This window comes from Aphis gossypii, chromosome 2, assembly GCF_020184175.1.
Source record: "Aphis gossypii isolate Hap1 chromosome 2, ASM2018417v2, whole genome shotgun sequence".
NCBI classification, from domain to species: domain Eukaryota; kingdom Metazoa; phylum Arthropoda; class Insecta; order Hemiptera; family Aphididae; genus Aphis; species Aphis gossypii.
Genome location: NC_065531.1, coordinates 69,539,475 through 69,566,494, shown reverse-complemented (window position 1 = coordinate 69,566,494; position 27,020 = coordinate 69,539,475). Strand labels below are relative to the sequence as shown.

At 23.0% G+C, this 27,020-nt stretch overlaps 2 protein-coding genes and 2 long non-coding RNA genes across 10 annotated transcripts in view; 2 read left to right on the top strand and 2 right to left on the bottom strand.

Moving 5' to 3' along the window:
* The window catches only part of LOC114124466 (DNA primase large subunit-like), a 238,416-nt gene that overhangs the window by 116,863 nt on the left and 94,533 nt on the right, over nt 1-27,020 (top strand). The window lies entirely within an intron of this gene.
* The window catches only part of LOC114124462 (basement membrane-specific heparan sulfate proteoglycan core protein), a 132,875-nt gene that overhangs the window by 56,928 nt on the left and 48,927 nt on the right, over nt 1-27,020 (top strand). The window lies entirely within an intron of this gene.
* On the bottom strand, nt 20,006-20,589 carry LOC126549645 (uncharacterized). The gene is made up of 3 exons (XR_007603749.1): nt 20,497-20,589; nt 20,330-20,419; nt 20,006-20,205 (listed from the first exon to the last, which is right to left on the bottom strand). It is a non-coding gene; the product is annotated as an uncharacterized LOC126549645 (long non-coding RNA).
* On the bottom strand, nt 20,825-25,606 carry LOC126549643 (uncharacterized). 4 transcript variants are annotated; one of them, XR_007603744.1, is made up of 5 exons: nt 25,509-25,606; nt 24,774-24,840; nt 21,700-21,863; nt 20,982-21,113; nt 20,825-20,906 (listed from the first exon to the last, which is right to left on the bottom strand). It is a non-coding gene; the product is annotated as an uncharacterized LOC126549643 (long non-coding RNA). The 4 variants fall into 4 exon arrangements; XR_007603743.1 differs by having other exon boundaries at nt 20,844-20,922; nt 20,995-21,113; XR_007603746.1 differs by having other exon boundaries at nt 20,844-20,922; nt 20,995-21,113; nt 21,704-21,863.

Genomic DNA, 27,020 nt, shown 5'->3' with positions numbered 1-27,020 from the left:
GGTCTTTATATTGATACAAGACAAATAGTCATGAGTAATAGTCATTGGTAATCGATTTCTGAGTACGCAGCCAAACTCGGAGCTTAGGAAAATTTAACAAACATGAATTGGTCGTCAAACCCATATTAAAGTCATTAAGCAGTAGTTCTATGTCCAAGTAGACGTTTAGAAACAATTAAACTTGCTGCAAATTGCAAATTACAAATTGCTTGGAACCGTATTGAGCGCACGAGTTTTCTTGTATGGCAGAATGGGGAATCTATAAATAAATGGTATTAAAATAACTATTTCATAAATATATATAATTTAATGTAAGTAATAAAAAAAAAAATACTTTTAAATGACCGGATTCGTATATTTTATAAACATTCAACTAACAGTGAAAAAAATCTTCGGAATGTACAAGCTAATAGTATGTTTTTAGGCACGTGCTGTTAGTTACGTTTTTAAAGATAATCGTGGAACTAACAATTCATCAACATTTAAACTTTAATTATGGTGATAATAAAAATAACAATAATAATATTAGCTGTCTATTTAGTTACGATAAATAAATCTTACCTTCGTTTAGAACTGCTAAAATTGTTATAAATATCACATAATAAAAAAATTCAGATAGATATTTATTCGTGTCTTGAGTTAAGTTTTAACTCAACAGTCACACACAGTGCCATTACACAGTAATGTAGAGAGTTATCGACTTTTATCCAAAAATAACAACACTATCCATAATGGTTTGAAATCCATTGATTAATGATTTATAGTCTTAAAGCAGTAATACAACTAATAAGCTATTAAAGTTAATTTTAGTTACCTAACATTTTTATAAATATGAATGAATTCTTTGATAAGATGATGTAATGTATAAATATCTATAAGAGTAGGTAGTAGGTACAATAACAATTTGCCAATGCTGTACATTTTTAATACCATATAAGTGTATAAAACAAATAATAAAATAATATATTTAGACAAATTCAACTAACCATAAAATATATTTCTTACTAAATACGGAGAAAATAAAACAAAGTTGACTTCGTATGAAAGATTTTCTAAAAACAATAAAGTTTAAAAGATTTATGCCATACTTACAAATGGGCAATGAATCATTACATCTGGCAATTTTTTCGACAACATACCAAAAACTTTTTTTTTTTGGCACATTTATGATTTTTTTCAACTTTCCTCTTTTATATATGCTAACACATTAACCACTACTTTAAAAACTTTCTCAATATTTTAGTGTAACGCTCGCACTTACGTATGTAAGAAAACTGTGTATCGTAGAAGGTTTTTAATAACACGTAAATTGTAAATACGGGTAGGTAAGTTTATTATTATTATTATATTTCATAACTAATATAATATAATATAAAAATAAAAACGATTCGTTAGACTTGAAAAGTATGATCATATATCAAAAATAAATACCATAATATTTTATTCATTGCATTTGGTAAATTATGATAATTTTAAAATATTGTTATAAGATCTTTTTAATTATTCTGAAATATTTTGGTGTTATAAATTAAATTTATAAAAAGTAATCATTTTGTCAATGTAATCTTTAAGTGAACAATGTACACTAGTATAGCTATTATTTGCATTTTTTTTATTTTAAATTATTGTGTTTTATTTATACATACTTGTATTTTGATATAAATAATAGTATTTCCATACTTAGTAATTTTTTTTATTATTTAACAATTTTCGAGAGGAATAGGTTTATAATCACCTACACGCCCCTTCAGTGGATATCCTATTGTTGAAGATACATTTTATTCAATAAAAAATTTTAGTATCTTCTTGAATAAGGTATTCAATTCATTTAGGTAAAATTTATTTCAGTGAACTTTTAAATTTTCCCAGGTATTTTTACTAAATGATATTCTTATAGAAATTCTGTAAATAAAATATTCTATTTTTATCTTTTATCATTTATCTAATTGGGAAACACTTAAAATACAGCATTCATAATAAGCTTTATACTATGTATCACAGTTATTTATAAGGAATAAATCCGAAAAAAAGTGAGAAAAATGTTTCTGAGAAATTTAGTAATGTTTTTTTTATTTAAGAAAATGTTAAAAAAAATGTATCAATTGTATTCTGTTAAAGAGTGGTTATTAATATTTCACAGGCTAAATGGGTTTTAAATTTGTTATATAATAATAACATACATACATACATACATACGCGTTTTATAAACTATACGAGTATAATGTGAATATAAAAAAAAATTTGTTTAAATACTAAATTATTAGTTTTTGATAAATTCATAGGTAAATTCTATGTATTGATAACGTTGGAAATGTTTGTTTTTATACAATTTTTTATCTAAAAACTTATGAATAGTTTGAATATGAAGACCAAAATACAACAGTCTTATCGATCAATACTATATTTTTACTAGCCTGTCACCTCTTTATGGTTGTATAAGCTGTTTAAAAATATGATTCTGGCATCATAAAAATAAAAAATAAAGTTTGTATATATTTTTTTTTTTTTTTTTGGACGCGTGTGTCCACAAAATTGTTTACTTTCTAACGATTGATACCCATCACTAGTTGACAGTTTTTAATTTCCTGTTCCCAGATTTTAATAATCTTTATATTTTAAGTATTTATTTCGTTTTTATGTTAGTAAAATTTCATTACACGTAGATAATATTTTATAAGAAGCAACGCTTTTATTAATTATTTATATAATATTTTACTTGGCGTAAACGGTGAAACACCATTTCGTACGATTTTCATCTGCAACTTTGAAGCACTGTCGCCATTTTTTGTTTTTTTTCCGACAATAAATTGTTTGTTTGTATTACTTCGGAACAAAATGTTACTTTTATGACAAATAGGTACTAGTGAATATTATAATTTATAACACATTTTGTCAAACAATTGAGTTATTTAAGCGGTTCCAAGGTATGCAATTTTAAATTGAATATCCACGTCCCACACTTTTACAATTCATTATCTTAACCTTTTATAATTTTTAAATATTTTGACTTAGGAAACTTTTTCAAAATTTAATTTTTACTGATCACAAATAAAAAATGAAATGTGCTAACGTTGCACAGTAAATTATACGCAATCATTTGACTTTTAGGGTAAATATTAAAGTTAATTGATTATCGTACTCAACCGTGTTCCCAAAAAGATGCATCGTACAAAATCGTATGGTAGCCAGCGTAATAGTTCAATTCAATATTTTAAAACGATAAAAATATTAAATTATATAATTTATTACGACTAAGATACAGTTAAACCTCTATTTAATGAGCTTAAAGGTTCTTAGAAAACAATGCATTAAATAGAAATTTAAAATAGAAAATTACGACAACTGATACTATTATTTTGTTATTATTATTATTAGAGTATCTCTTACATATAATATCGATAACAATAATCTAATGTACTAATCTAATTTATTGTAATACAATTTAGTTAGGTATGATTATCCTAGATCATATTTAAGTATATTGTTATATTTTAATGTACAATTGAAGAGTGAGTACTTTATAAAGATACTATAATATAGGTAATAGTTTTTAAATTGATTCAGAAAAATAGTACAAAGTTAATTCGTTAAATAGAAACATGTTTGAATGGAAATATTATCGTTCCATGAAATACTTTACTGTACAGAGAATTTCAATAAACAGAGTCCATAGATTTCACTATATAATATATAAGTCAAACATGTTATTGAAGTATGTGGTGTTTATAATATTATAAGTTGAAGAGAATTTTTTTTGATGCATTTAATACAATTTTTCTTTTATTTTTTTTGATATTTGAACTAGATTTTTCAACACAATAAAAATTAAATGCATAATAATCTAAAATAATTAAAAATTCTTGCACCAATCTTTTTTAAAAATTGAATTTTTTACATAATATTATGTTTCATATCATATTATCATATCATATATTACAATATTAGAATTTTACCGTTAAAATAAATATTTAGTTATAAAACAATCGGCTTAAATACTACGTATTTTAATGTCATAACCAAAAGTTATAGAAGAACTTAATTATTTATAAGTACACCATACAACCACTATTTACAGGGTTTGATTTAGACGATTTTAATGACATTTCGAGAGAAAAAAAATCAAATCATAAACATAGGTATGTATTTCAATATAATATTAATTAAATACAACTAAGAAGTGTGTTTAATTTATAATACAGTTTTATGTCCAATAAGACTACTTTTGGATTTCATTTATTTTAATAGTTAAAATTAAAACTAAAACAGTAGACAACAGCCCAAGTTATTTTTCCATACACGGAAATATTTTAGTATACAAATATTATAAACGTGTGTTTTTTAAGCTGTAAATAAACTTTTGTATAAACGTAATAATAATAAATAAATACAATATTAGAAATGTATAATATATGGTTGTTAAATTAATCGTATGAAATATTAAAAATATTTTTAATTTAAATTCACTTTGTAAGACTGATTTAAAATTATTATTTGAGAAATGATACGTCTTAAACATCAATAACTAAAAAAAAGATTTTATTAAAATATAACGTTATTATATTTAAATACCCAATGTTATGGTGTAACTTTGACGTGTTAGATGATGGGAAAAAAACAACTGAAGTTTTAATAATCCAACGAAATTTTCAAAATACCACAACGATGGCCGCCTTGAGTGCTATTGAAATGTGATTATTTTGGTCGAGTAGGTTTCTTGTCGGAAGTACATGGAATTTTCCCAATATAGAACCGGGAAGGGTTTTATAAGGAGTTGACAGGCCGGGGACAAGCGATCAAACAGCTGATTTGTAGTTGATGATTGATGATGGAAAGTGTGGAAAACATCTTATAATGAATGTCATGGTATAAATCAAAGGCATGTATCCATTATGTGATGGTACGTATTATATTGTTGTAGTGCCGTTTTTATTTGTAATTCAAGATTTTTTTTTCACATAATTTTAACTAATATCTTATAATTTTATCAGTTGTTTACTATTAAGAATAGCTACTAGTACCAAATTTGTTTTAGTGACTACAACTTTGCCATATAAATAAAAAAAATTGCGATAGAGCGAATTTCTTTTTTGGTCTAAATAAAACAAATATAATTTTCTTAATTAAAAAATGAAATGTTTTATTAATGAACAATATTAATAATTATAGTAAGTTAACTTCGTAAAATATATGATTAATAAGTATTATTAACTTTTTTAATTAATCTCGTGGATAACACTGTGAACCAGTTTTGTACGTTCTTATCTAACTATTAATTATTATAATTTGATTATTATACTTCTAATTTTTCGTATTTAAAAAATAATTATATAAATATTCAAATTATTAGAACTAATCATAGAATTTATTATTATTAAATAGATAAATTAAACTTATCGAAATTAAATATAATGAATTTTACTCGTACGAACGAAAAACGTCACTAATAAAATTTAAATTTAATATAAATTTCGGAAATAAATTTCAATATATAACTGAATTTAAAAATAAATATTATGATTTAAAATATTTGTATAGAATCATAAGGTATCATAGTTTGTAGTAAACAGTATTCAAAATACTCACCATCCAACTTATATCGCAAGAAATATCCATATCAACTAATACACAATTCAATAATACAATAAACACATATTGTTTGTGTAGACTTATAATACAATAATATCAACAGCTTTTATAGAGTTGACCAATCTCTTATGTATTTTATTTTTATGTAAAAAAAAAAAAATTCATAAAAACCTTAATCTCATTTATTACCCCCAAAAAAAATTATCAACTAAACTAAACCAAATCAAAAGTCAATAATTTTTTAACCTTTCTTAGAAACGTCTCTAGAAAAAAATAATAATTAATAATTAACGGACAAAGAATAGGATATACGACGTTTATTTAATGAATGGTAGATGCCATATGGTCGTTATTTAAAAATAGGAACCTATAATATCACCAATAGCTGGTACCAGCTGAGAAGTACAACTTACAGCCAAAGACCAAACACATACTAAAAGTAACTGAATCCCCTACTTTTCAGAAAAACAAAGATCATTTTAACTGCCTCCTTTTAAAAGATTTTTGTTGAAAATTCCTATTAAATAACTTACATTGCACTTATAATATCTGAATAAAAATTCTTCAAAAATGTGAAAATATCCAAACAGTTCTTAGTTTATCATAATATTTTGTTGATATAACTGAAAACAAAAATATTTTCGTTCTATACAGCGCATTACAATCTAATTATTATAAAATATCAATAACACATAGGTGCCTTATTTAATTTAAAACGAAATTCGTCTATAATATTTTATAATTTATACATTTTGTTAATAAAAATCAAGCTTTCAGTCGTATATATTTAATTGTTGATACTTTTTATATAAAAAGTATAATATTACTATTTATACGTATTATATGACGTATATATTATATTCTTGTTTGTTTGTCAAAAATGTTCCGTTATCCTATGAATGGTTTTATAGTACTACCCAACAAAAAATTAGTGATCACATGTTTGAAATAAAAATAAAAGAGACATTAACTTGTTATGTTATAATACCATAAAACCTGAAATACGTTTATTTAATACAAATATTTTAATTCAATGTAATGAAAAAGTTTTTAAAGTTGTTTATTTTTAAATTTTAATATTTTATATTATATAGATAATATTTCACTGAATGTAAATATTAAACTAAAGTTAAACATTGTCTTACGTTCAATTGAGAATCTTGATATTTGTTTAGCTTATTCTATTAAATTACTTTGAAATCTTTTTTATTGCTGAATGTTACATAATATTATTATGTTGAAAGGTTCAATGATATTGCAATTCCCACGCCATGATTTTTAAGTAAAAACTTTGTAATAGATTGCTTTTTCTGTTGAATAATTTTTATTTAAGAATTGATTGGATTGGTATTTAATTTAGACTGATAGGTATGGATTACTAATGTTGTTTACTTATAAATGTTATCTTTAAAAACTAAAAAAAAACCCACACTAGACGTAAATTTATTATTGTAAAATTAGTTTTTACATTATCTATATGTGTTATTATATTTAAAATATATGAACAATAAATTTACATAAATTACTAAAAATGTATGTCGATAAAATATATAAAGATTGAAAATTATTATATGAATATTTCTATAAGTATTATACCTACTACGAATCAATAACTTATACAGAACAACTTATAAGAAAATAGGTATTACTGATTGCACTTGAGTGATTCAGTCAATATACTAGGAATATATATATATATATACTAGTATAATAGTGTAATTATAGTGAATAATTGATTACTTTAAAAATAGTTTAGAATATAATATCGTTCAGCATACTTACAAATGATACTTTTAGTGGGTATCTACTTAAATTTCACTTTAAAAATAATTGAATTAATTAAATTAAATTAGTTAATTACTATTAAACATTTTAATATGATTAAATATTATTCATCTTAATTTATGAAATATAAAATATTGTACTGATTTTACTTATTTATTTTTAATTAAACTATTTGGTTAAAACTTCACCACATTTTTTTTTCAATGCTCAAGTAATTAATTACCAATTATTACATTAGAGCTCTTGTTATCTATCTATCTATCATAATGATAGATATTAAAAATAATTATTAGTAAAATTTCAAACAGGCGTTATACATAATAAACATTTTCCGCTATTATTACGCTATTTATCTTTATTAAAAATTTAAAACAATAAAATATTTATGTTTATTTGATTAGGTGCCTAATCCATAGCAATAATAAAAAAAAATCACATATCAAAATATCAAAATATATAACCTGCAAAACTTGTTTGATATCAATTTTATAAAAAAAAATAATACAATAAACTAGCAAATGCAATAAATTATTGATATTTATTTTTATCTTGGCAATAAAAGATAATGAGTCTTTAGATTCATGTATAAACCATCGATCTAAGATTCTTGATTATACATAATATACTTAATTAAAATCGACGAACACCGATGAAATAATTAATGATAACTATCATATAAGAATAAATATTTTTTTATAAGTAAAACCATAAACTGTTAAATCTTTCTAGTTGGAAAGTGAATAGGCTAAAAGGAAAGAAATCGATTTTGGCCGATAGGAGAATAAACTTTTTTTAAATTTGGTTAAAAGTAAAAGGGTACGATTGTGATCGGAAACGTCCATGCCCGTATAATATTATCCATAGTGTAGGTATAGGTAACAGAGTTTACCTTATTAGAAATCTGAATTTTTTAGTTAAGTTATTTAAACTGTGATCTTTCGTGTAGGTATTAGCTCAGTTATTGATAGTGTAATTAATGTACCATCTTTCTATGAGGTCTTCTAGCTGAATATTTGTACATAATACATTCAATATTCATACATTATAATATCTATATTAAATTTTTTTATACATAAGTTTTAATTTTTAACAAACACTAAGAACTCATTAAATCATATACTGTATAGTTTAACTTATAATATATCTTAGAATATCATTAATTTATATTTTACACATCAACTTTTAGTACCAGAATAAACTGAATGAAGAGACTTATTATAATTTACAAATAAAATCATTGTTAATCCTTGAAATTATTTTCAATTTTTAGTCAGTTAATTAATGCAAAGTTGACTTATATTAATATATTCTAAGATTTAAATAATAAATTTCATTTTAATTAGTTGACTTTAATTTATAATTATTTATACTTATTTATAGATTATATAATACTATTAAAAATACAATTTTTATTATACAAAACTCAGAAAAAGCATTACGATGTATATTATACGTATTTTATACCCGTTAACATAATACAAGTTTCATGAATAAATTAGAAATAGATGAACATTTTCAAATTATTTATTAATACGATTTTCACAAATTGTCATTTATAGTGGGTAATTTACTATGATAACACTCCCCTCAAAATTCATGGAGTGTATATTTTTATACAAATCATCATTTACTGGTTTCTGAACAGCAATAATTATGATTTCTTATATAGATTATTAAAATATTTTACTAACGTATACACTATACATCAAAGTTATAATACCTATTTATTTATTTTTGATACGAATAAAATACACTACTCTGTATTAGAAATATTTAATTTAATATTGTATACCTACCTATTTAAATAAATTGTAAGTCATTATTGTTGTTTCATATTATGATCAAAATTTAATACTCACACATACTAAACAATAATTTATTATGCTTAGGTAGGTACTCAATTCGCAATAATATCGATTATATATATTATAATATTTATTATGAGAAAAATTAAATTTCTACCTTTTTAGTCCAATTAAAAAATTAACAATTCATATTTTAACTTTTCCGTGTCACATAAAAAATCAATATAAAATATTTAATTAATTATTATAATTATAAATATAAATACAATATTTTTGGTTGTAAGTTTTGAAGATTAAAAGTAGTACTAAATATTGAAACTCATTATTACAAGCTTTTTTAGGTTATTGATAAAATGTATGTTCGTGTCGGAATCGCAAATGACATGATCGTTTTTCTCTCTCTAAATAATTGTAATTAATTATCAATATCAATATTGTAAAGAATTTATTGAAGAGTATTATTATTATTTTTTTTTTAATTGCCATAAATTACTGTTTTGCAACATAGTATTGTGTTGGGGTTCTCATATTGAATTTGAAAATAATAAAATAATGACATTTGAAAAACAATTAAAATACTTTCTTAAATTCCTTCGAAATTTTTACAAAAGTTCGTTTATTATTATTGTTCTTAATTTAATTATCGATATTTGAAGAATAATGTTATTTATTTTAAAAGATACATTTAAAAAAACATAATACATATTTATTACCAATATCAATACGATAAAGCGTCTATTAAAAAAATAATATAAAAAATGATTCAAATATTATGTAACTTGTACTCATGTCACGTATACACTCACAAATTTTTAATATACCGAATATAAATACAATTTACTATTTCCTCATATACGTTCATATTCACTAGTTTATTGTCGTTTACCAAATCATCGTTCGGTGATGAAATGAAAGACACTGAAATTCCATTGTAAAGTCAGTATAATGTAATGTGATATTGTCCGGTTCGTTGTGTTGGAAAGCATCTGGCGAGAAAAGTCATTAAGTGACATCGGGCCGGTTGTCATGGACCCTTGGAATCCGATGAAATATTCAGCAGCTACCGTTTATAACGTCCGGATCATGAAGTATTGACGGTGGTTCTAAACGTTATTATACAGGAATATTCGTTCCAATTTTAAATCCGTTCTCATCTCCAACTAGGCTATTTTAAGATGACATGGTTACATTTTTAAAATTAGCAAACTTTTTCGATAAGCGTAAATATTAATATAATAATGCAAAATTTTTTTTTAAATTGTTGGTTATATAAATTGTTAGGTATAAGGTATATAGTTATACGCAATAATTAATGTAGAACACCTATACTATTATAATAACTGGAAAATATATATACATATATAAAATATTATATAAATAAAAATAATTTTTGGTTATATAGATGATGAACTAATTTTCTACATAAGGTGTGATATCAAATAATAATTGTTAATAAATAAATTATAATCATTTATACGAGATAAAAATTCCATGTATATAATAATGAATATTATATGTAAGTAATATTTAGTACATAATAAAAATTAATTTTATAAATATAAGTAAATACGTTTAAGCTAACAAAAATAAATTATAGATACATGAACATGACATATTTAAAATATGGGAGACGGAATAAAGACAAACGCTATCGTTGGTTATTAGAATATTGTGTATACTTAAAAAAACACCAAAACTTCAAAAATATAATTGAAAATACTTCAAATAATATGCAAAAAACAGCAAAATAAAATTGCATATTTAGAATCCTTGGTGCATAAAACAAATTGTAGCTCTCTATGCTATTTTTATCCGTATCATTTAATAATTAATAAATGCTATGAAATCCAAATTCTAATAATAAAAAAAAAACTGATGAAATAAAATAAAATAATTGATATAATATAATTCATAAATGAAAAGATTTTAGAAATGATAGATTCGAACTTCAAATGAGTAGGTAACGACGAGTAATCCTTAACCCAAACATATGTGTTATACACCGGTTGTCGTTTGTGCATCACTATTGTTAATTTTGACCTTTTTGTAAGGTAGTTGAATATCGTTCGATTTTTGAGTTATACATCGTTTTCGCATCAGCTGTTTAAAAGGTCGTTTATCATTTACGTATCTGTCGATATTATTTAACAATAGAACTAAAAAAATGGTGTAGACCGAAAAAATTATGTTGTTTTCTAACTTTGATCTTAAAATACTAACATCACTAAATTCACTCTCATAGCATTCAATTTAAAAACATTGTAAAGGTATTTCTGTTTTAAAATATGTATGTACCGTAGTAATATTGTATAGAGAATATAGTTATATTGTAGTTAATGAGTTAACAATAACACGATGAGATTAACAACTATAAAGTGTACGGGTGACCAATCGATTTTTACCGCATAAGTATACGAAGCTAAGTATAGATTAAACTGGATAGTAAAACGGAGACGCTGTCGAGACATACGACTGCAAAAATTATTGTTAATATGCCATATTTAAATGAACCATTTTAATATAAATATTTATATAATTATGACTACAATTCAATGAAATTAATCCAATTTATTTTTAATATTGTTTGTACATATTTATTACATATGATTTATGAAAATCATTGAATTTTCAAGCAATTATTTTTATATATCCTTCTATTGTTCAGAATATTGATGAATGACAATTATGTAAATTATATATGAATTCCGAAAATAATTGTTCGAACTATGTTCTGTCAAATATTTTATATCACGGTTCAACTACAAGTATACTTAGTAGTATCTACTTTTTTTTAGATTTTTAGCTATATATAAGTTTCTTTTTTTCGATTACTTATATTATAGCTTAAATTTCACAATACACATACATTTATAAACTTTATATAAATATATATATTTCAGCAATTCATCAATAAAATCGATCATAATATTAAATGGTAATGCTTTCAGACTATTTCCTATACAGTATATACCTGTTCATGTGCCAATCTCTACTTTATGTTCGAAATTTAATTTCTATACTAAAAAGAATAAACCAAACCACTTGTATTTTTATTCAATAGTTTATGTCACTGTCCAATACTCATAATACTGGTGACAAAGCTTTTTTCTGGGTAAATTATAATTTAATATTTTCTCTTTTAAGTTTTAACCATAGGTCTTTGCAGCGAGAATTCACTAAAATCGTTACTATAATTACATTTTTCAGAAATAATATCGTTAAAACTGATCAGAACATACTTAACCTCCATTTTAAAAATCAGTCAAAGAAAATCATCTACACCATTTCCCACTTTGAATTTATTTGTCTCTTTGTACTTACACCGTAAAAAAAAATTGCCAAACAACTTACTGTCTAAAGATGTTTTAGAGAAAGTTGAAACGATTTACGAAATTAATGTTATACCTTCACTATTTTATCTAAGAACGATGTATTACTCCACTACTTTAAAAAACTAAGTTTTATCAACAAATCTGAACCATATTTGTATTAAACGTAAATGAGATAGAAAGTACCAAAAAATATATTTAACTTACTAATTAATCATACTTACTTTTTATTAATTTCAACCATTATGATATAAAATATCATGTATCCAAGCTAAATTACGATCCTTTACTGTGTTACTTCTAAATCCCTAACCTCTATAATAGATATTAAAATATTATCATATTGAATTTATCTATATTTATTGCATGGCTATTCAAATGTTTATTTTTGTTTTATATATTGATTAAAAAACAATAGAAACCCCACACAAGCAAACTTTTTTTTTAAATGTATCACTCTAGTAGAAAATAACCATAAACAATATAAAAATTGATTCTATTTTTGTTTTTTAATAATTATCGTATTATCAAAATAAATAATAATGAATAAAGGTAACATTATAAATTAACTTTAGATTATTATTTAGAAATGATTTTAAATTATAATGTAAACGTCATCATAGAATTATTTGTAAATATATTTTTAACCGAAATCGATTTATTAAGTTTAATAACTATTTTAGCATTTATATAAAATTAAATACAATGAAACTGAATTAATGATCCTACTTAACCAATACCTGATAAATTATAATCTATAATCAAATACATATATATTCTTTTTAATTTGTAACTGTTAAAATACAAAAGATTTTTTCATGTAATATTTATGACAACTGAAAAACAGTCCAATAGCTTACAGTTACTTATGACTACCCATGTCTAAATTTCAAATTTATGAATTTTTACTTATATTTAATTATTTTAGTTTAGATATTTAAAAAATTCTTAATTGCAATTTTATAATTAAGTAAAGTAACATGTACGTTTACCTTAAAAATATAAATTACAAAATTAAATAATTAAACACATTTTTATTTGCCAAATGATTAATCATACAAGTAATTTTTAAACCTCATATTTCACGTATAATTGATTATCAAATCTTAATTGATGACTTTTCATCATGAGTATTAATTAATGATAAATTTACATGACCAACAAATTTAATCTTTCCTTGAATTCTAAAATGTATTAAATATAATATTTGTTGAGTACAGTCAATCCATATAATACATTATGAAGCAGCTTGTTAAATTTAGTACCTTATAAAATATGTAATGTAAAACTGTTTACACAAACCTAAGTAATCTCCAAGTTAACAATTTCGCAAATGTTGGGACTACGCAAAACGCCACACACAATATATCTAATGTACTTTATGATAAGTATTGAAATTAAAATACATTTTTTATTTTATTTGAATAAAACTTCAGCTGTTAAGGACAAAATACATAATTTATTTCTAGAAGTATACTTTTTATTTAAAAATTAACTTTTTTAGGTTGGATTAGAACAAAATAGTAATAGGTAAGAAAATTAATAAAAAAGCAATTATAATGCTCATAATTATATATGTTATATTCACGAATTATATTTACACAATTAATGTGTATTTTATTTTATGTAGTAAATCCATTTAAGTGTACATATTTATATTATAAACAAATTTATTTACAAAAAAAAAAAATGGATTAAAGAAGTCGGTTCAGTAACGATACTTTCAATGGTGATTTTTACAATTTAAATATATTTATTTTATGTTAATTTAGTAGATCAGGGTATCAGAAACTTTTTAAATAACGGCAAACATTTTCAGGAATGGCTCGTTCAGATTTCATTCTAAAGGATTTAAATCGTTTTAGAGTATAAAGTATGATGGTGACAATATAAGCTGGTGATGTTTCTTTAAAATAAAGCATAATAATATGTAGATAAGAATCTCTTGTATGGTTTGTAATGTGAAATAGGTCGTTAGTTGTGTTGGATTCTTGGAAAAATATAATATTCCTTCTAAAAAGCATAATATAATTTAAAAACAATATGATTAAGTTAACATATCGTATGGGTATACAATTATTTCTTAACATTTAATTGTAAATTAAGATTTAATTTAAAACGTACAAATAAATAATTATGCATACAACAGCGTATAAAAACGTATGTAGTACTGTACTATTACTATTTAGTCATACCAAATTTTATCATCATGAAAACATATTTATTATTGCTGCTACTCAAAAAAAAAATTGTATTAGGTATTTGTTCGTTCGACAAATAAAATTTAAGGCAATGTTTTATTTTACTTTCTATGTAACCATTTTGCTATATTAATAAATTATAAATATAATTTACTGAATTTATTTTAAAGCGAATCTCGTTAATTATATTTAATTATAATATTAACAGAAATCAATCAATAGTTAAAAATTAATAAATTTAAAAAATTAAGTTTTAAAATTAATTACCTTTAGTTATTTATAATAACAATTTGTAATATGATAGATTGACATATCCTGAAAATATAGTATAGTATACAGTAAGAATAATATTCAGTCTAATCATTCAAAATGATTATCAAGAATTATTTTAAATGTAATTATCGTTGCAATTATTTAAAAACTTGTTTATATTAATAATCATATTATTCTTCAATTTTATATACCTATAAAACATATATATATATATATATTTACAAGTATTTTTAGTAATAATAATAAATTTGTCAAATTAATAATAATGGATCGTCAAATAAATTAAATTTGAAAAAAGGAGATGAGATATTATTTTATAAATAATAAACATTATTGATCCTTTGCGAGTAACCAATTGAAATATCCAAACTATGAAAAAATATCTGTTATGTACAGTTGTAAGACGACGCCCTTTAAATCAAAGTAATTTTTTACAAGTTCAAATCATGGAGATTATAGATAAAATAATTATCAACAATTTTTTTTGTAATACATCTCAGAATTACACACCGGTTGAAAGCACCGGGTTTAGATATTCGTTACGCGAAATTTTGCTCATATTGTTTAATTATTACGTGATAAAGAAAAATCATGATTGCATTTCGTAAAATAAATGTAAATGTTGTTCATTTTATGAAGCAGATAATAACACAATATGGATGAGATATATTTATTATATATATATATATAAATCGATAAAAAAAAAAAATATTAAATAATAAAAGGTATTTAAAAAAAAAAATAATCATATAGTTTTTACCTTTCCCCGTTTAGGTTATTAATATTTAATAAAAGGATGAAATCATAAAGTTTAGTTTAAAACTAATACCAGAATAAAAACTGTTTTGTAAGAGTTCCAAAAAAAAAAACTTTTATAAAACGAATAGGTAGGTACTTTAACCTGTTACAGAATCATTTTATTGAATTAAACAATGAAGTTTCAAGTATTTCTATATAACATTGTATGCACACAAGTATAAATATAATAATATTAAGAAGAATGTCAATCTACTTGAGTGACGTACGTTTTAATTTAGTGATATTATACTTTCGTGAATGAAATGTATATTTCATATATTATAATAAAATAAAGAGCCCATAACGTAAAATTTTCGTTAAGTATTATTATAATCGATCGTCATGTTATCTTATAAAAGAAATTTTTTAAAATTATTTTTATAAAATTTGATAAAAATAAATATTAATGTTTGGAAATAGTATTTATCCAACATTTTTTTTTAAATTTTGTTTATGCTCATAATGATATAAAACACATTGTGTTCATGATAGTTGCTCAAGTGTTTTAATTAATAAGATACTATCCATCATAATTAAATAATTAATAAATAGTTAAAAAATGTAGAGTGTATTTTACACAATTGTTATAATTTAAGTGTATAAAATTTAAAAATTACCAAAATACAAAAATATACAAATTACAAATTACAAAATTGTACCATTTAACATTATTCCTAATACTTGGTACTAGTATCGAATACATAAAAAAAAATATATATCATACGAGTACATTTATACTATTATTTATACTTATTATGTCATTATAGTGGTTAAAAATAATATAAAATATAGTTATCTATATAAAACTAATATTTTTAAAGAATTTATAACACAATGTATCACTATATAGGTGCTTGGTTTTATTTTTAAACTTATTAAATACATCATTTGTAAATAATAATTACTTATTAATCAAAATATCAGAGAATAATAATAAAATAGAATATACATATTTAAAACTTACGGGTTCTATGTTGGACGCTTTTAAATGATACGGTTCTAAATTGAATACCAGTAATGAAATATCCAGGAACATGTCTGCGATTTTAGTGTTCTTATACGATACTATTTTTTCCCTTTTAATCTCATTTTGTAACTTACGTCAGCAACCGGCACAAGAACAGACATCAAGATTTAGGTTAAAAGTAGTATATATTGATCAGTCGAAATATCGCAATAACAGTGATAAGTGCTTAAACGGGTAATTTTGTATTTACAGTCTAGAAAACAGTTTAATTTACTTTCTGATAGCAAATTATACATAGTTGGAACTTCTAGAAATCAAATGCAAAAAAATTCTCAGAACTTAAATAATCGACATAAAAAAAAAAACGAAATCAGCGGAAATATAAAAACATTTGAACCAATTTCGATAAAATTTATTTGATTTTTGCTATAACTTATGAAGTAAACCCAAAGGCACTAAAAATATATATTTCCTAGAATATAATTTAATATTAAGTATATAAACATTTTTACAGGTAACGAAACAATTAAAAACATATTTGATCTATATTTAAACTATGTAAAAACATTTAAATTTTTTCTCTGTATTAATGAATATTTATTTCTAGCTTGAAAATTTTTAAATATTAATGCAATAGGTTATTGAAAAAATATTCTTACAAAATTAAAAAATATTCAAAATACCTAGTCATGTTATTTTTTTTTTACGATTGTTTGAAGTTCAAAGTATAATAGTAATTGGATTTTCAAAGGTTTTATTGTAATATTCGTTTTTAAACAGTTATAGAAAAATAAATTGTTGAAATTCAAAAAATATTATTTATAAAAAGTTGTAACTTAAAAATATTAATGTAACTATCATTTCTGTACTAAATGTTAAAAATGTTTATTTTTTTCAGTCATTCATGTGAATTTATCTCAAGCTACGTTTTCAGTAATATTTTTTAAATTAACATAATATAAGTTAATTTATTATAAATAATATTTTTAATTTAAATTTTATATTAAATATTTTATTATTATTTCGTTGTACATTCGTGTTTTATAAATTGTATTCAATTAAAAAAAAAAAAAAAAACAAATTCTTATTGTTAGTTAAAGCATTTCGTGCTATTTATAAAATAACATTAAGTACTTTAAATTTTTAATTATATCAATATAACAAACTGGACTTAGGCTAATGATTTAAAGAAACATACTGAATCTTCTTAGGGAATAACAAATTAATTGACAAACACCCAATTCATGATTAATAAATACTTATCTAAAAACTAATATACGGTATGTGTATGTGTTATATTACCTTTAACTGTTTACTAACTGTAAACTACTTCAAATTATAAAGTCCGTTTTGTTTTAATCTAATGGGGACACCTGGTAACATAGATTTTAAAATGAAAATTCTCATACTATTTATTTGGCTCTAAATTATACCAACTTTCAAAACTAATATTTAAAGTCGATTGAAAATAATTTAACCATGCAAACTCACTAGGTATTCGATTATTTTTATATTTACATAGAACGATTTAAGTTTTAAATGTACATTCTGCAGATTTCAAATATTTTTTTAAATCGTATCACATAAGTCCTGGAGCCGTTTTCAGTCGCCATTAATTAAATTACGTAATAAAGCTTTATAAATAAGATAATTTAATTTTAGAGTCATCTCATAATTGTAAACATCAAGAAAAATTACAAATAAAAATATGAAATGAATAAATTGGAACTTTAGGTAAATCTCATTATTACACCATTAACTCATTATAATTAAAAAATATTGTGTTTCAAACTTGATGCTAATTAATATTTTACGTTATTTTAATAAAAAATTTTTAGTTACTATAATCATTATTAAAGCAGTAGAATAATTCAAAGGTCATGCAACAGTTATTTATTTAGTGATATAGAGAATTCAGATCCAGAATATCTCTCAGGGGATACCTACATACTATCATAGTACAATTGTCATATAACTTAATCAACGTCACGAATTAATATATAATAAATATATAACTCAGCTATAAAAAACTATAGAACCATGCCGAATTAAATTAACTACCTAAAATTCCAAAAATAAGCTCGCTGAATTAAATTTAAAAATAAATTTATTTTCAGTGGTATTGAAAAGCCTTATACTAATTTTTTTAAATCAAATCATACGCCAAATAGATAAGTATCCAGTTTTTCAGAAAAAATGTTCTCCAACTTCTTCTCTAAAAAATAAAAAGTTAGAGAAGTAGTAGTTAGGTCAGTAAGGTACTTTATAAACAACGAAAAATCAACTTGAACTAATATTCGTTCAACAATTTCTATCATATACGTATAATATGTAGTGAACCAGTTAAATAAAATAATTATTTAATACAAATCAATAGTATTAGAATTTTTATTGAAAAAAGTTCAATTTTAAACATAGAAGATAGAATGAACATTTATAATAATTTTCAATACTTTCTTTTCAGTTTTAAATCTTAAAAATTCTGAGAATTTTAGATGTAGATTTTTATGTATGCCTTACGAGCAATCAATTAGATTTATTTAATAACTCCAAAACAATGTATATACATATAAATAATAAATTAATTAACTACCGTAACGATTTTTTTCACGTGGGTGGAAGTCCACTGACAAAAGAAATATTGAAACAGAAACTAAGTCGGTGGAAATCAAAGAAAAGAAAATTTTTGTCGATTATTAAAAAAATAATTTCGACTTAAATACAAAGTTTTCGAATATATTTAATAAATTAATTACCTTTTTAAACAAATTATTTTGATATAAAAGCAATCGCCTAGCTAAAATACACAACATTTAAATAAATAATATATCTTTAGAATTCGCTAAAATAAATAATACGAAATTTTGTAAGATATATAATAAATAAACGAACCATAAAATATTATTATGGGTAGTCAAATAATCGAATAAAACAAAACACAACATTTTAATATAGGTACTGAATTTAATTGCTTATTTTTTCTACATAACACATCACTAGGTACAGAATAACCTCTCATTTCCATATTTTCTTAGATCAAATATTTCATAACATAATATAGTTTTAAAAATAATATTAATAATTAATATTCTTAGCCAACTAATATTTACCAACTAAGGTCTTAAATAAATTATACAATATAATGATATCTTACGTAATTGTTTTCTTAACCTAGTTTTAAATTCTAATGATATTTATGTAAATTATTAGTTCTACTCGATAACAGTAAAGTTGACTTAATGCTAAATACATACACGCAACACTACTATAAAATATTAACTACAACAGTTTAAAGGATTTAATTTTTTTCACTTGTGTACTTAAAAATATGTAAGTACTATAATATACATCACAAATACATAAAATAAATATATTCAACAGTTTTTTTTTTTTAATTTGAGAACATTTGTTATTACTTGACAACACTGATCCGTCTTCATCGCGTTTCAAATTTATGCGTCCTAATAATGTATAATTATTATTTATTGATACGTAGCAACAAATTCATTCGTTTATAATTCTGATTATTTACGCGTCAATGTTAAGTAATTACACTTTAAATATAAATAGGTAAGTATAGTATACCTGGTATAGGTACGTAGTAGAGAGTTTACGGATGAACGTTATTTACGTTGACCTCATAGAGGCTTTTGCTCGGATCAGTCAAACGACTCTCTAAAATGTTTTGCAAGATTATGGTTACATTTTTTGAACATTTTCTCTCTCTTTATTTAGACCCTGACCGTACTTACTATCGAAAAATGTTCAGGGAGGCAACATTTCTTATTTTTTTTTTCATTTTTTTTTGAATGGAATTAAATCGGTTTTGGCTTGCAGCACTGTCAGTTTTTGGTTTTTACTAAAACATGAAGTTGTATCTCACCATTAATTCCCTTGACTTCTGTCTTATCGTATAATGTAATTTGGACATTTTCAAAAGTGGACTTTTCTGTATGATGTGTAAAAGCGTCCAGAGATCAAGATCTTGTTGTGGTTTTTACTCTATTTTTTGACGTTTACACAGATATTTTAAAACTGCATGATATAGGTAAAATATTGAAAGTTGTATAATTCAATAAGTGTTTTACTACAACTCAGTTCACATTTGATGTAAAATTCATTTCAAAAACGTGCTGCTGGTTTTTTTTTTGTCTTATGTTTTCTATATTACAAACATCCTATAGTTTTAGCACACGGCATTTGTTTAAAATAAAATATTAACTGTAAAATGTTGTACCTTCTTTACTCACTAACTGCTAAGAGTAAACGTCAATCATATTGCCTATGTATGCGTTACTGTGAATGTCCACTAGGTATTGGTGAATGCTGACAGTCAACAGTGAATGTTGACTTATTGATTAAATTTGTACTGTTTATAAACATTCAATAAATGTTGGTAATTTCGATATTGTGTTATTATTAAACGTAATCTTATAATGTAATATCTAACCTATCTTATAAGTTAGTTACCAAAAATGGTTTTATAAATCATTTATAAACCAGATATCAGTTTTTGGTGTACAAAGAAAATTTAATATCCATCACTGGTGTACTAAGAAATCAACAAATTTCCTGAAGGTATAGTTTTGCATCTAATTCAACAATTGGAGGACGAGGAAAACGCAATGCAATTACAAAACAAAGTTCAATACAAAAATGTTGGTTTTAGAAATATTGGAATTGTATATAATACAAAATTCCACGACAAGTTATCGTGTTGCAATGAGTCGAACCATTTCCTCAGTTTTTTTTTTAATATTATAATTGTATGATTGTATAATTGTTCACACTAAATTTTGAACGCATATAAACAGTTAACATTTGTATGACGTATTAAACCAGTATTACATTTATATACAATAGTTATTTTATTCATTCGTACTACCTTTCATCAAAGTATATAATTTCAATTTAAAGTTTAATTTTATGATTAAATTAATTTAAAAGTATCATACAAACTTAATTTTTCCGGTAACATTTGTGTTTAGTTTAAGGCGCAGGTGTATCTACAAGGATGTAAACATTCCAGGCGTAGTCTCCAACTTCAGTTAAATCCCAAAAAATGTTTCAAAACAAAGTTTAGGCATTGTATCGCCATCATTTTTGACGTCCATTGAATCTGCTCGTAAAATGAAAAGTGTGGTTGAACAATGAAATTCAGGGTATAATCGTTGTACACAAAAGATCGAAAATCTTGCCAAATGTCGTTAGTTGCCTCCAACTTCGCAGTCTCATTAAGGGCATTACGTCATTTATCAAAAAATATCGTCACCTCGCCTATCCAAAAATACGTCACCCACATCAACCGACCGAATAATAATAATAATGATAATGGCTAAAATATTATCCTTATGCATGAAATGTGCCTCTCAGTCTTGGGGATATTGTCTTGAAAAACTACTTAACCCTTTCTCTGTATACTTTAATGATAATAACAAAAAAATTGACTATGCATAATTTATTAAACGTATATTTTAGTTTTATCTTATTATGCCTAATACATTTTTGAATATAAATTATTAAAAAGATATGTATTTAACGTGTATAATAAATTATAATTCATTTGTATATTATTATGAAAGTTTTAAGATTTTATTTAAATTATTAATTATTAAATATTGCAATTGCATGATAATATATATAATATATATACATATATGTATATATATCTTAGCAATTTTTTAATATTTTCACTTTTTATAATGTCTTTTTGATTAAAAGTTTCTATTAACACTAAATAATAACAAAATATTTATAATTATACTTAATTATTTACCGATGTTCAAATCACATTTGATGATTTTGAATATTGTATTCAATGAATATATAAAAATATTTATTTGTTCAAGTATTGAAAAATAAGTGTATATATACACAGTATTATAATACTTAGAAAACTTAAATGTATTATTTTATAGTACACATTTCTCTTGCCACGTTATAATAATAGATTTATTTTCGATTATTAAAAAAAAAAAATACTGAGATTTAATATTCCAAAACTATGATATAATTGAATAATAATAAAAACTAATAAAAATAATATACATAATATGATATTAATTTTTTGAAAACAATACATTTAAAAAATCATAAAATTATTTTATGAAAACACTATTAGATAAACCACAAGACGTTATATCTGGTACCTATATTATATATTTAATATTACCAGGTAAATTAAAATATGGAATAAAAATTAAGATGACCATCATACTAGTTAAATCAAACTACGTGAATCGTTATGAATAACAATATATCTACTTAGGACCTATGGTAATCAAATATATAGGTTGTCAGAAACGTAATGCACAACATTACAACCTGTGCTAAGGGATAGTTGAATAAAAGATAGAATACTTATTATGCCATATACACTCCATAAGTTACATATAATTTATTTTTCTCTGTAATAAGAAAAACAATCCATTTAAATTTTTACTCCACAGATTTAAAATAATACAGAAAAACCTATAAATCTAACTGTATCATTGGTGGTATAACTTCACAATTTACAGTATTCGAACTAACTGAGATTAATCCTAAGTTAACGATAAAAAATCTGATACGAGACTTGTAGATATAAAAACAATGATAAATCAAATTATGTGCAAAGAAATATACTGAAAAATATACTAAAAAAATGTAAAGACTACATATGTTTTTTTTTTTTAATGGGCATGATGGTATATTTCTTCGATTTTTTCATACATCTTTTTTTTAAATCGTGTTTAGAAATTGTATTTAATTCTTCGATATGATGTATTATACATTATTTTAACCTATTTGATAACTCAATAACAAACATTTTCCAATAAAAATTAACAAGAAATACTTGTAATCTAATCCATTATTTGTTTCACAATTAAACTATAAATGAAGTTTGTTAGATATTTTAACCATTTAATCTGTATTATTTTTCATTTAAATTTTAAAATAAACAGTTAAGAGTACCAACAGTAAAAATTGTTTATTTAACTTCATTTGACATAATAAGTAACATAATAAATAAATAATATCTGGTAATCTAATATTCACATTAAGTAATGTAATTTTTTACAACATAGCAATTATAAAATAATTTTAAACCTATAAAAACATTAAAAAATATATATACTTTAAAAGGTAAAAAGAAAATAAATACATAAATAAACATTTGGAAAATGTTAAAGGTAATAAGTATCTATACGATTGATACGCGACTAAAGTAATTAATGGTAGAACGAATAATATACATTTGATATAATTCAAAAAAATTATGTATTTTAATTTAAGATAATTTAATTTTTAGGTTAAAATTATAAATCAAGGTAAAAGACCAATATGTCTAAGTGTTAATAATTTTATAAAAATGATAATGTATTAAGTTGAATATATAATATATAAGACGTATTGAACAATAATTTTATTTGATGAGTTACTCTCATGTTATTATTTTCAGATTTTTTTGTTTAATTACTGTGATTATAATAATAATATATATATATATATATTATATATATTATTATATATATTCAACTTCTGCATATAAAGTTATAAAGTTGAAAATAAATAAGAAAAGTAAGCTGACGTAAGTTACTAACCATTTAATTTTTTTTTTTTTTTTTAAATTTTGTTAAGTTGTATAATAGTAGTTAAATGGCTGGGAAAATTAAATTTCCTAATAAAAACATTTTTTTAAAGTAAATAAAAACATTAATTGCCCAGTTTTCCAGTTCTATTCTGGCTATCGATTTTCTTTCTAAAGTAAAAGATTGTTGTCACATACCGGTAAAAGTATTTGTACAAAACAGTTGTTCTGAAAAACTTCAGCTGGCATATAATTTATTGGTAAGCCATGCCTTAGAAGAAAAACGTAATTTATAATAGGTAGTTCAAAATAAGACATTTTTATGACAGCATAACTTATAGGCAAAAGTGGCACCTAACTGTGTTGTCAAGTAAATTTTACATAAACATATATAAATATATAGCTTAACATATTTAATAAGTATTATTAATATAAGAAGGTATTACACACATGTAGTACCTTAATTTTCTTAATCCAGCAGAAAAACGTTATCCACATTTTGTGAGAATGATGTGCTTTTAAATACCTATAAAATATTCAAAATATTAATAGAGTTATAATTAATAATTGGTTTAAATTATTGCTTGGTTATTAATTTTAATTTTTTTTTTTTTTAATAATCAAAATATTTTTGATTTAAATGAATTAAGTTGTTAATATATAGTTTATAATATCTCATTAAAACCACTGAAATTAATAAATATTCACTTAAAATAAAATTATATTAAAAAAAAAAAAAAAAAAAAACAATTTGATAAACAATACATAAAAATAACTATAACCATTTGTAAAATATATTTTTAATGATCTTTTAAAATACAAAAATACTTAATAATATATTTGTAAAGAATACGGAATGAATGAATAACATAATGTATCTTGCAATACTAAAACTATAGCGCCATCCTGACGCCCAGGTTGCGTTCAATACATAAATTAATCAAAAACCAGCGAATACGAGTTGTATCGTTTACACGATTCTCTGTAATAATGTTCAATGATATATTTTATACTATCAATCTAGTTTTAACAAGGAACTTTGGTAGCTATATTACTATAGAATATAAATAAATAATAATACATTTTAAAATAGAAAAATGAACGATGTGTATTTTTTTCTGACACCACTTTTATAGGAGAAAAAAAATATTGTTTACGGTTTCCGGTAATAAATTAGATTTTTCAGATACTTACTTTCAAAATTATAAAAATTCCCAGTAGATTTCAAAATAATAAGCAAACACTTTTTTTTAATGTTTTTTGATCTATACCGTTTGTTACGAAAACTGAACAATAAGCTTAACAGATAAAGACGTAAAGTAAATAACAACACAAAAATAAAATAAGAATCAAGAGGCCTTTCTGTGGAAGTTTTTTTATCATTAAATAATAGTATTTGCTACCTACTAGCCACCGCTGTCTTGTTTTAAAATTTAAAATTTTAGTAGCCAGAATTATGACTGTTTAATATATATGTATATATATATATATAATATAAAACATTTATAGTCGTCTAAAAATTTAGAAAGGATTGTGTCTACTGTATATCAGTTGTTTTATTTTTACGGTGTTTATTCGTTATATTACCGTAGAATCGATCATGTGTGTTTGTTGTGTGCACAGTACTTGCTGGTAAACTTTTGAACTGGGCAGGAGGTATTGAGACTGTTGTTGATGTTTCGTGTGGGAGTGTTTAGAACTGGTAGGATGTCGACATAATTGTTGCAGTTCTTTATAGACAGTACGTCCCTTATAATTTGCAGGATGGTTACTGTTGCATAGTGCGCAATTAACTAGAGACTCATGTGGTTTGGTACAAGTCGTAGCGAGAGCACCGCGCATATATAACAAAGGGATATATGCGGGATATTTACCTATAAGGACAATTTGGTGTAACCATAAGATGAACAATTTAAACACTCGGCAAATTTCTTTCGTTTGTGTGATTTATTAATTTTGATTTTCATGGAATAAATATTTTATAACAAAATCATACCATTATTGTCTCCATTGAACTAAACAAAAAACATATGATAGCGAGTTTTTAGTTTGAAGATATCTATGATATTTAATCGGGTAGGTACTTTGAATTTTTCTATAGAATGATCTACTTAATCTATTTTCAATGATTTTTACAACAAACAAAAGCTAAAAATGATTCTAACATATTATCCTAAAATTTAATGAATTGTGTACCTATAACTTACATATTAACTTATCAACTAATTATTATAAAATTACAATTATTATTTTAAACTATTTTCTTATTCCCCTGTATTGGGCCATATGGCGTATTCATATTTCATTATAAATTTTTTAAAAATACCTAGGTCATTTAATATAGCTTATTGGTATCGTATTTTTTTTTTAAAAATAATATAATATAAAAAAAAACATATTGCACTAATATCAAGGGACACATAAATCGTATGTCCCGAGTGAGGTAATAAGAACGTCAGTGAACATTAAATGGACCCAGATACTATAATTTGATGTTTTTATGTTGTACTCGTATTTAGCGCTAAGTTTATAAAACAATAACATTAATTAGCTCAGTACATAACGTATAATATATTGAGCAATTATTTTACCAAACTCTACAACATTCGCAGACAGATATATGTAAAATGTTATTATATTGCAGCACTTTCAAATTACCAAATATAAAATGTATAATTTGTTAATTATTTTTAGTTTAATTTCATT